Genomic DNA, 13,385 nt, shown 5'->3' on the forward strand with positions numbered 1-13,385 from the left:
ACCTCTGTCATATGCTGCCTTCGTTTTCTTTGGATTTATACCTAGCAGTGAATGAAAAAATTGGATTATATAACACTTCTATTTTAGGATCCAGGGGACTCACTCTACTGTTGTCTATGGTGATGGCACTAATTTGCATACCTACCAATCCTTAGCAGTGCTTGTTAGTTTCTGAGTTTTCAAATTTGTTGCTATTATTCTTTTATTATTATGAATTATTATTATTATTATTATTATTATTATTGTTTTTTGTGTGGGTGTTTTGTCTGTGGACCATGTAAGTAACTTATGCCTGTGAAGGCCAGAAGAGGACATAGGATGGAACTAGAGTTACAGACAGTTGTAAGACACCATGAAGTCCTAAGACTAGAACCTGGGTTCTCTGCAAGAGCAGCAAGTGCTCTTAACAGCTGAGCAATCTCTACAGCCATTTTTTGAGCTTTTAATAATAACCTTTCTAGGTGTAGTGAAATAGAATTTCACCATAGTTTTGGTTTGCCTTTTCCTGATAACTAGTGATATCGAACATTGTAATAATCATATTTATGCAAATTATATTTATTGACCACTTTAATTTCTACTTTTGAGAAGGGCCATTCAGATGTTCCCTGTTAAATTTTTATTTTTCATTTGTGTTTTGTTAAGTTTCTTGAGTTGCTTTTTTGCATTTTGGATATTAACTCTCTGGTATATAAATATCTTACAAATGTTTTCTTCCGTTTTGCAATTTGTATAATCTCCCTTGCTGTTTGCTTTCCTATGCAGAAAGACTTTAGTCAAACTTACTTCTGTTTCCTGTGCTTTTCAAATTCTCTTCAGAAAGCTACTGCCTGTGTCCATATATTGAGGCATTTGTCCTATGTTTTCCTTAATTCATTTTATAGTCTCAGATATTAAAGTAAAGTCTGGTCCATTTTGAGTAGACTTTGGTACAGGGAGAGAGACAGCGATCAGCCTTCAGTTTTGCCAGGGCCGTCTGCTAAAAAGGCCACCATTCATCCTATACTTGTGGAAACTTGAGAATCACTTGATGTCAGTTAACAGTTCTATTTCTAGGTTCTCTTCCTGTGTTCCACGTTGTTGTTTTTGCTAATAGCATGGCATGTTGCTACTGTGGCTCTGCACTATCATCAAATTAGACATTGTGATGTCCCCAGTCTGTTAAAGATCACTTTTGCTATTTGAGGTCTGTGGCCATTTATGTTATATGAATTTTTAGATTGTCTTTTCTATTTCTGTGAAAAGTGACATTAGCATTTCAATCTATAGAATGCTTTGAGAATTATAGCTACTTTTACAATATTAACCCTTCCTATCTATGAATACAGCAGTTCTTTCTGGCATTTTGTGTTTTCTCCAACTTCTTTTTCAGATTTTGCAGATTTTGAGGGCAGAAGTCTTTCACTTCCTTAATTTAGACTTAGTTGTTCTTTCTCCAGCCCCAGGACTTTATGAATGAGGATTACTTTATTTCTTTCCTACCAAAGTAATTAATGGTATAAAGAAAAACTACGGATTTCTGTACATGAATTTGAGTCTAGATTTGCTGAATTCATTGATCAACTCTGATAAGTTTCGGTGGAGATTTTAGGTTTTGGATGTATAGAACTGCATCGCTGGCAAACAGGTATAACTTTACTTCTCCCTTTCCTTTCCATACTCATTTTATTTCTTTCTCGTGCCTCATTACTCTGGCTATATTTTCTAATACTTCACAGAATAAAAGCACTGAGAACAGACATCCTTGACTTGCTCCTAATCTTAGAGAAAATGCTTCAATTTTTTTTCTATTCAGTATGATGGTGCCTCTTTGTCACACAGAGTCCATTTGGTTGAAATAAGCTTCTTCCATACTTAGTTTGCATAGTTTTTTAAAATCATGAAATAGTGTTAAATTGTTATCAGTTGCTTTTCCTTTACCTATTGAGATGTTCATGTGATTTTATCATTCATTCAATTGACATGGTTTATTATTTTAATTGATTTCTATATATTAAACTTCTCACTAGTCATGGATGTGGTCTTTTCAGTGTGTTGTTGGATTTAATTTGGAGTATTTTTTTCTGAGGATTTTTGCCTCTGTGATCATCAGGATATTGATTTACAATATTGTACTTTGTGTGTATGTCTTTGTCATGTTTTAGTAACAGATAATGCTGAACTTACAAGTTTGAAAAGGTTCTCTTTTAGTTTATGGGATTGCTAAAGTTCAACAATGAAGCCACCTGTCCCTGGGCTTATATTTCCATTGGGTGAGTTTTTAGAACCGATCTAATCTCATTATATGTTATTGGTTTTTACAAAGTTTTAAAAATATCTTTTTGTTCATTTTTGACAAGACACAGAATATGCACAGTTTTACATTTTTAAACTTGTAACATGTAGTTTACAAAACAATGCATAGTAATATTTTTCATTTCTAAGACATTATTTGTAATATCTTCCTTTTCACCTACAATTTTATTAGCATTTTTCTTATTAATTCTAGTGATTAAAGCCAGGATTTCCCACATAACAGGCAAGTGTTATCCCAGTAACTGATGCCACAGGCCTGTAACTTTATGAAAAAGCAATGAAACAGATGAAGGAAACAGTCCAAGACCTGAAAAGGGAAATAGAAAAAATGAAGAAGACACAAACAGAGGGAATGCTGGAAATAGAAAATCTGAGTAAACGAATGGGAACTTCAGATGCAAGTATAACCAACAGAATGCAAGAGATGGAAGAGAGGATCTCTGGCGTTGAATATATGGTAGAAGAAATAGATTCATCAGTCAAAGAAAACACTAAAGCCAACAAAGTCATGAACCAAAATGTCCAAGAAATTTGGGACACCATGAAAAGACCAAACCTATGAATGATAGGGATAGAGGAAGGAGAAGAATACCAACTCAAAGGCACAGAAAATATATTCAATAAGATCATAGAAGAAAACTTCCCTAACTTAAAGAAGGAAATGCTTATGAAGATACAAGAAGCCTATAGAACACCAAACAGACTAGACCCCCCCCCAAAAAAAAAAGTCCCCTCGCCACATAAAAACTAAACAACTAAACATACAGAATAAAGAAAGAATATTAAGAGCAGCTAAGGAAAAAGGCCAAGTGACTTATAAGGCATCAGAATAACACCCAATTTCTCAATGGAGACTTTGAAAGGCAGAAGGACCTGGACAGATGTAATGCAGACACTAAGAGACCATGGATGCCAGCCTAGACTAATATACCCAGCAAAACTTTCAATCATCATAGACGAAGTGAACAAGACATTCCAAGACAAAGCCAGATTTAAACAATACTTATCCACAAACCCAGCCCTACAGAAAGCACTAGAAGGAAAATGCCAACCTAAGGATGTCAGATACACCCTTGAAAACACAGGCAATAGATAATGCCACATCAGTAAATCCCAAAGAAGAGAAGTACACACACACTACCACCACAAAATAACAGGAATAAACAATCACTGCTCATTAATATCCCTTAATATCAATGGACTTAATTCACCTATAAAAAGACACAGGCTTACAGAATGGATACGAAAGCAGGACCCATCTTTCTGCTGCATACAAGAAACACATCTCAAATTCAAAGATAGACACTACCTAAGAATAAAAGGCTGGGAAAAGACTTTCCAATCAAATGGTCTTAAGAAACAAGCGGGTGTAGCCATCCTAATATCCAGCAAAATAGACTTCAAACTAAAATCAATCAAGAGAGATCAAGAAGGGCATTACGTACTCATCACAGGAAAGATCCACCAAGATGAAGTTTCAATTCTGAACATTTTTGCCCCAAACACAGGGCACTCTCATATGTAAAAGAAACATTACTAAAGCTAACCCTGTTTTTTGATCACCTATATTTTCTTTTTTACTGTATCTACTTTATTTATTGCCCCTTTGATATTATTTTTTCCTCTATTGTGGGTTTGGCTTTTCTTGCTTTTCTATCTTGAAAAGAATCACTGGGCTTTGTTATTGAAATTTTTATGTCTTTTAAACTTAAGAAGTCATGGCTATAAACTTCCTTTTTACTATTGTTTTTTTTTTTTTGTACCCACAGGTTGGTATAGTGTGTTACTATTTTCGTTTGTTTCAAGGAAGTTTTAATTTACTTCTGATTTTCTCAATGACCCACTATTTTTTCAAAAGTTGTTAGTCAGTCTTCATGTTTTTGTGTAGTTTCTATGGTGTCTCTTAGTGATGGTTTTAGTTTCATTCCATGGTTGTCAGAAGATACAAAGGATATGATTTAAATATTTTTATTTACTAAAGCTTGTTCTGTGACCTAACATATGCTCTACTCTAGGGAACATTCAATACACTGATGAAAAGAATATATATTCTGAAGTTATTGGGTGGAATATCCTGTTTTGGTCTGTCAAACCCACTTGAGCTGTAGTGAAATTTAACTATGATGTTTCTTTGTTGATTTTTCATTTTTTTGGTTTGATGATATATTGTCTATTCTACGGTAATTACCTACACTATTACTGCCTTAAAGCCCATCTCTCTCTGTAGGTCTAATAGAGTTTGTTTTATATACTTGGATGATCTGACATTAGTGTATAAAGGCTTGTAAAATTGTATCTTCCTGATGACTGGATCTCCTCATCAGCATATAGTCAGCTTCTTTTTCTCTTATCATTGTTTTTTGCCTAAAGTGTACTCAGTTTGATATAAGTACAGTTTCTTCTGTTTGCTGACAGATTCAGTTTTCTTAAAGCATTTTCTACCATTTTACTTTCAGTCTGTATGTAATTGTATTAAATAGTTAAATTTTTCATATGCAACATATTGCTGGGTCTTGCTTTTTTTTTTAAATCCTTTCAGGCAGCCTATATACTTTAGTTGGACATTAAAGACCACTAACACTATGAATTATTAAAAATGACATCATTGATTGCTTTTAGTCTAGTTGTTTTAAATATTATTTGTTCATTTATTCTCTCATCTTTGTAGCTTGATGATTATTCTATTCATACCGCCATGTTTGTTTCTGTTTCCCATGTGTACATCTATTCCTCTAGAGGAACTCATATTTTTACATCCTATTGGGATGGTGACTACTTTTCTCTCACTTCTGAGGGCAAGGCTTCCTTAAGCATCTTATAAGGCCATCTTATGTTTATGAATGCTCTTAGTGTTTGCACTTACTTTGAAGGACCATTTCTTTTTCATTTCTGAAAATAACATCTCTGATTATAGGAATCCTGGCTGGCAGTTATTTTCCTTCTGAATTGGAAATGCATTTTTCTGTAGCTGCCTAACCTATCACGTTTCTTCTGAGAGATCTGCTGTTAATCCAATGTCACCTGACAGTTTTTGTGTATAGATTTTGAGACTCTGTTTTCTTTTGAGAGCTGAGTACATTTCATGGCAAAGGTCTTTCTGTCATATTTCTTTAAGTCTCTATAAGTCTCTGATACCTGGATTCTTAGATCTCTGATTGGGAAGTTACTGCCATTATTTCATTTTCACACTTCTTTTTCTCTTCCTCGTTGGGTAATAGCATTTGACTTGTTTGGTGCTCATGTGCCATATATCTTGAGAGATGACTTCATGAAAAGTAATTTTTACGATTATCTGTGATATTTTAGAAAATATTACATATGTATATAATATGCTCTGGTTATACTTACCCTTGTCTCATTTTTCATTTTCCTTCCCCTTTCCATATTTCTAATAAATCTTCCTTTCCTTTTCATCCTATCCTCCAGTTCTATATTTTGTGGTTCTAGATTTCATCCTCTTGGTCTAGTTGGAGAGGCTTTTAACAGTTTTTTTTCTAACTTACTGAGATTCTCATTTCTAAGATTTTTGACTTTTTTTTTTTTTAAAAAATCACCTCATCTTTACTGAATTTCTCCATATTCTTTGTTGTATTCTTAATTTCATTTCCTGTTTCTATAAATTTTCTTGGATTTTCTATCCTTGGATATCTTTGGTTTCTTTTATTAGAGGGACAATCTTTAGGAGCTAAATATTACCTTTCTTTCATAGTTTTCATGTTACTATGCTAAAGTTTGCACATGTAGTAGAACTGATGTTTCTTTTTTTTTTTTACCTTTGTAATACTTTTTTTTTTAGTTCTTTTTTTTTTTTTTTTTTAGTTCTTTTTTTTTTTTTTTTTTTTACTTTGCAATACAATTCAGTTCTACATATCAGCCACGGATTCCCTTGTTCTTCTCCCTCCCGCCCCCCTCACGTTCCCCCCGGCCCACCCCCCATTCCCACCTCCTCCAGGGCAAAGCCTCCCCTGAGGACTGAGATCAACCTGGTAGACTCAGGCTTGATCTGTTTGGGAGGCATCCAGGCAGTGGGACCGGGGCCTGTGCTCATTGCATGAGTTGGCTGTTTGAAACCTGGGGCTTATGCAGGGTCGCTTGGCTCGGCCTGCGAGGAGGGGACTGGACCTGCCTGGACTGATGTTTCTTTATATGTTGTTCATACACGTGGCTTGGGAGTTTTCTTTTATAGGTTTTGAAATTCTTTCCTTTCCTATACTTTTTGTTTGGAGCTGAGGATCGAACCCAGGGCCTTGTGCTTGCTAGGCAAGCGCTCTACCACTGAACTAAATCCACAACCCCCCTTTCCTACACTTTTGAGAGTTGAGCATATCTCATTAAAAGGGTCTTTTTAGCTGTACACATTTGGGGGTTCTATAAACATACTCAATTCATGGAACAGTATTCTCAGTAAATGCCTTCTTTTGAATGTGTGTGCTATAGTATTGGTGTGTATAAAATGTTGAGTTTATTCCAGCTGGACAACATAGTATAGTCACCCTATAGTTTCTTTGGCTGTGATGTCATCTTGATCCCATATTAAAGTTGAGCAGGCCTATGGTTATTGAAGGGTATGACTTCTCAAATGATTTAGAGAGGTGTGATATATGCAGCAGGATGCTTGGCAATACTCATTATTATTAATTCCTCAGTGGGCATGTCTGTTACTGGCAAGTGATAAGAAATCACTAGGGAATGTTGATATTGGACGTACTACTTAAAAGGGTCTTTGATAGTGACTGTACAAGTGATGATGAAGGGCTTGAAAAACTTGCTGTCTATGTTCACAGTGCTATGGACCTGTGAATTTTCATAGAGTGTCAAGAACAAGGATCAAAACCCAGTCTTACGTGTTAGTGGTATGTGATTAAAAAAAAGGCATGATAATGATGAATGCTTGGAAACATTAGATGTGTGGTGACAGAGGGAGTTTTGCTGTCCCCTTCTGCCACTATTCCAGATGTGCCCTCTTAAGAGCAGGATCCCAGAATATTAGTAGTGCATGCTAGACTATGGGACAATACGTGGAGGCTTTTATCCTGGCTCTTTCTGTTATAGTCTCAATTTGGGATTAGGCAGAGCAAATCATAGCTGGATTTGTACAGAGTTATTCCCAGCTGAGATTATGATAGTGATGAGAGAGAGCAGAATTTGGACAGCACAAGGAAAAGTTTTTCTCTAGGAGAGAATGTTTTTAAGGTTGTATGCCCCAGCTACAGATCTGTGGCAATATTCAAGGTAGCCCTAATATGCTTCCACATGCAAAGAATTGATGATGAAACATGAAGGTTCTTTCCCTGCCTTGCTTGTGGTGGACAATCATGTAGGTGGGCAGAATCTAGAGGTGTAACACTGCTTAAGACCATCAAAGCATGCCTTTCTGTGCAAGAGAGCAGTGGAATAACGAAAGTTCTTCCTTCAGCACATTGCTGACAAGTATCTATGTGGCTATTGGGAAAGAGGTAGTAGGAAGTATTTACATCATAGTTGTGTTCAATTCTATCACTCATAAAAAATAACATACAACTAGCCACATTTCTGGTTCTGAAAGGCAGGTTCCATGATCCCCTACTTTTGGAAGGCACCTCCATTCCCACCCATACCACACCATCTATTTCCTGAAATATAGTGCTCTTTGTGGGTTAGTTTCAAAGGTTCTTTATTGAACCAAATTTGATTTGAAAGGCAATTGGCTTTTGAACAAGTACAGAAGGCTATCTCTGAAGTCTGGAGAGATGGGAATACGTAAGAATTTTGATTCTCCAGAGTAGCACAAAGACAATTAGTCCCTTCTCAATGTCTCCAGGCAACAGCACCTGGGAACTCTTCCCAAAGCTGGTTCACGATGCAGTTTCTTACTTATGCAGGATTTTGGTGTCCAAGAGTTGTGAATCTTTCTAAGAGCTAGTATTGTCAAGCATACACACTGGTTATTTGCTTTGCTGGGAATCACTTTTATCTTCATGCTGGTAGAGGGAGACTGCACCTTCCTTAGTCTTGGACCAGATGGCAGATGATAGAATATTTTGTTTCTCTTGCTACAGTTCGAGTTAAGGTCTCTGGATTTGTATAAAGTTTATACTTTTCCACAATTGGTTGAGGTGATCATGGAAAATGCTGGAATGCAACAGTAGAAAGTCAGCCAGTAGAGCAAAGCAACAAGTTCTAGTCAAGAGGATGTTGATAATGGAATATTTTACAAGGTATTGACATTTTAAAAAAATTTTGTCCTTTTATCAGTTTTATCATATAAACCACACTTTGATTTCATTTGTTCAAATTTCAGCTGAAGCCAGATGCATTCCTCAGAAGAGTAAAGCAAAATCAAAACATTGTTAAGTGGATTCTGCAAATTGTAGAATCTTAGGATTAGAGTTGACTAAAAAGGAAAGTTATTTTGTCCTTGTTAAACTAGCTTTAAAGTATTTCTTCTGTTCGCATGCAAATGAATTCTATTCTGCCTAGAGTATGTATTTCCAAATGGATTTTAGGCAGTTAAAATCAATCTATACTGCAAACACAAGATTTATTAAAATGATGTTTTGTGATAGAATTAAGAGGGCTTAGTGTTCAACCAGTTAACTTATGCAAACAGAATTTCAGTTAACTTAAATGTTCATGCCAAGGGACATTATGTTCATTTTATTCTCTGTACTGACTTTGGGATATATATTATCCCATATCTTTGATAGCTAAAGATTACTTTTTTTCTATTAAAAGTGCTACTAGGCTAGGAATGAAATTTAGTTGGTAGGTTGGCAAGTTGGCAGAATATTTGCCTAGCATATTCAAAGTCCTAGGTTCAATCCCTAGCACAGCATAAATTGGGCATGGTGGGACATATCTGTAGTTTTATCACTAGTGAGGTGGAGGCAGGAAAACCAGAAACTTCAGTGCTGACCTTAGCTTTATAGTGAGTTTCAGGACAGCCTGTGCTATATGACACCCTGACTGAAAGAGAAGTGCCTATACATGATGTTTAATAGATCATACATGTTATAAATACATGTCAATAGAGCACTGAAAATGCTGGGTTTGAGAAACAAACTTCCCTTTTTCATTTCTTAGAAGGTTTAGCTTTTTGGTTAAAAGTAGAACTTCATATACTTTTAAAAATTTCATGAACTGATTGTGTGTGCATATGTGTGTGCGTAAGTTATGCTGAGTGTATGATGGTCAAAGGATAACATGCTGTAGTCAGTTGTCTCCTTCCACTATGTGGATCATGGGGATTGAGCTTAGGTCATCAACTTGGTAACAAATGCCTGTACCAACTGAGATGGCCCCAAAGTTAAAAGAGTTTCCTAAAATTGAGAATAGATTGCATGAGGTCATCAGGCAATAGCTTCTTGCCTTTGTTTTGTTGGAACTTAATAATTGCATTAGTTAGAACAACTTTATCAGACTAATTCATGCTCCAGGTAATCAGAAGCAATAGCAATTAGTAAACAACATCAAGGATAAAATGTGCTTGCTATTCTACTTTGCCCAAGCTTTAAACATACAATTAATAGCATAATAGCTTTATGATTTTTTTCTGTTTCTATAAAATACAACCTTTTAAGATTTTTTTGTTTTTAATAATCTAGGTTTTCTTTTCGGTAGGAGCATAATCAATATGTAACATCTATTCAACAAAACAGTTCTTAAATGTCAAAATTAGTACACAGTAAAAGGATTTTACAATTCTTCGTTGTGTATATTTTTAGGTGATTCTGGAAGCTTGGATTTGTTGCGTAAAAGCAAGCATGAAATATATCCACTTGCTGTTGTACATTTCTGGGTACCATGCAGAGTGAGCATTGCCATAGTGATGTCAACTGCCTCAAGTATGATCATTCCAATTTCCGTCTACAGAGACAAGTAAATCATTAATCACATAATTGGAGCAAAATAAGTTGCCCAACTCTCTTGAAAGACTTTGAAATATTGACATGTTCTCATATGTAGTCCTCAAAAATATTTCAGTAAAAATGTAAGACAGATGATTACAGAATTCACTTCCTTAGAGTAAGTAGAACTTCCCCCAAAGTGAACAAAAATTTTTATTCAAGACAGAGAATAAAAAGATGGAGGAACATGCCTTGCGATTAAAAGCTTACTGCTTCTTTTCCTCTTGGATTTCATTGTATGACTTGGGACTATTTTCCAGGGTGGTCTGATCTAAAACATTCTTGTAAACTCTGTCTGATTCCAGCCATCCAAGAATTACCAATAAATCCTAATAATTTACCAATTACTGTGTACCAGGCTCTGGATTATTCTTTACATATTTTATCACTTAATTGTAGTAAAACACCAAAGCTATTGTCCCCATTTTTAAATTAAAAGAGTTTCCTAAAATTGAGAATAGATTGCATGAGGTCATCAGGCAAGTAGGTGACAAAACATACATTTTAATCTACATGTGTCTAACTTCACTTATAGTTGCACTGAATTCATTATGCAACTGGTTACATTAACCCAACCTTCCCCAAACATTCCCCTATTATGCTGTGTCACCACTGTGCCTATGATTGTTACTGACCAGATGTCTTCATATGCTTTCTTAAGGTATAATTGTTAATCATAGTTTCCAAAAAATATTTTCTGCCCCAAGTGACTGTTGTTATAATTCTCATAAATCATTCAAAATGGAATGTACCTCATACTGTAACCCAAACTCATCACTCAACAATTTGAACTGCATAGTCAACCCCCGGTACAATTCTAACTTCTTCTCAGTGAATTTCAGTCATCTAGCAATTAGAAGATTTTATACTGTCAAAAGTCTCCATGCTTTCTTTTGCAATGTGCCAAGGTCAGTTTCTCAATTATTTTCTTTTCTCACTGGGTCATTATTCAAACAGCACTGCTCAGATCATGTGCAACTAAAGCAATAGGAGGCCTAAGTCCCATATGATCTAATTATAAAAAAAAATTGGCTAGCTATTATGGTAAGTTTACACTCTGACCTGAGGAAAATATTTTGAAAGATGTTATGTTCACAGTGGATGAAAAATGAGATGCACCAAAATTTCTTAGCTAATTGAGAATGGAGAAATGCTTGAATGATCTTGCCAACTGACTGATCCCTATTGGGATACATTTTACTGTGTGAAAGAAGCTTAATAATCTGATCTGTTTGGGAGGCATCCAGGCAGTGGGACCGGGTCCTGTGCTCATTGCATGAGTTGGCTGTTTGAAACCTGGGGCCTATGCAGGGTCCCTTGGCTCAGCATGGGAGGAGGGGACTGGACCTACCTGGACTGAGTCCACCAGGTTGATCTCAGTCTGTGGGGAAGGCTTTGCCCTGGAGGAGATTGGAATGGGGGGCGGGCTGGGGGGAAGGTGAGGGGGGCGGGAGGGGGGAGAACAAGGGAATCTGTGGCTGATATGTAGAACTGAATTGTATTGCAAAATAAAAATTAAAAAAAAAAAAGAAATCTAAAAAAAAAAAATAATCTAGTGAGGAATGTAGAGCATTTTAAGTAAGGAATGCAAGATTAAAGTACAATATTGAAATGAGTCTTGAGAACAGAAGTATACCAACATAATGGTCAAAGGTTTAAGCAAAATATATATATTAAAACACATATAATTCATTTCATAGAACCGTGTTACAGAAGGACAGACTCTTATCTGAATCTAGGCTACTGTACTACTTGTGCACAGTTGTAAAATGAAAACATAAATGCTGAGAGTGATAGGTGTACTTCTGTCTCATGGATTTGAGTAAAAGATTTGATTCATGAACGATGTGCTATGAACCAGACATTTAGAAGTCTTTTTTTAACAAAGATTCATGTTGTTATTTTCTTCTAGTGGTTAGTAGGATGTGGAAGAACTGGGTTTTGTATGCTAGCTGATATAAATGCTTGTGTTATATTCTTTTATTCCCTCTTTTTTCTTGAAAATATTTTTTCATATAAAATATTCTGATCACTATTTCCCTTCCCTCATCTCCCAGATCCTTCCTTTTTACCAACCCATTCAACTCAGCACATTCTTCTCTTTAGAAAACAAAACAAAACAGAATAAAGGAAACAAAGAGGAAGCATGAAATACGTACACACACACACACACACACACACACACACACACACACACACACCATGCAGAAACATGCATACATACAAACCCCCCAAATCACAAAATCAGAAACCATAATATATAAGCAAAAGAACCAGCTCAGCGACTACTCAGACCCACGTCCTGGGCCTTGGGTTGACCCACCACAGTATTTACCCCATCTAGCCCCTGCTGGAGTGCATGAAGCGACTGGTCCTGCGGTAACCACAGTTTCTCCATGACTCGAGGTAACAGCAGGATATCAGAGAGGAGTTTTGATGGGGGTCTAGTGATGATGGTGTGCTAGAGGACTTGAACCAGACCAATGACTCATTGCAATGAACATTTTGTGGGTGGGGCTGATTGGACAAAGGGGTATACTGTGTGACACGCTGCAGCGCCAATGTCACTAGGATGAAAGAAAAGGTGTTGGAAGGAGGAAGAGCGAGGTGGTTTTGTGTATGTGTTTTGTTTTGTTTTTAATTGATATTTTTGGGAAGGATGCTGCAGGGGTAAGGGGAGGCTATGGAGGGGCAGGAAGGTGAGTAGTATTGGGGTGCATGATGTGAAATTTCCAAAGAATCAATAAAGAATTGTGTTAAACAAAAGAAAGTGCGGATGACACTACCATGTCACCTAAACGTACCTCTCTTGCGCTTACACCTAAAGAACTCTAATTCAGCACACCACAGTGAGATTTGCACGTCCCTGGATGTTCCTGCACTACTCACAACAGCTAGAAGAGGAATCTAGACTAATCTTTTTTTTTTTTTTTTTTTTTTTTTTTGGTTTTTCGAGACAGGGTTTCTCTGTGTAGCTTTGCGCCTTTCCTGGGACTCACTTGGTAGCCCAGGCTGGCCTCGAACTCACAGAGATCCGCCTGGCTCTGCCTCCCGAGTGCTGGGACTAAAGGCGTGCGCCACCACCGCCCGGCGTTAGACTAATCTTAAGAATGGATAAAAATGTGGCACAAAGTGATAAAATTGCTAATGTAATTTTGTTAAGCCATAAAGAGAAATAAAATCATGACATTTGCAGATAAAAAA

This window comes from Peromyscus eremicus, chromosome 13 (genome assembly GCF_949786415.1).
Source record: "Peromyscus eremicus chromosome 13, PerEre_H2_v1, whole genome shotgun sequence".
NCBI classification, from domain to species: Eukaryota; Metazoa; Chordata; class Mammalia; order Rodentia; family Cricetidae; genus Peromyscus; species Peromyscus eremicus.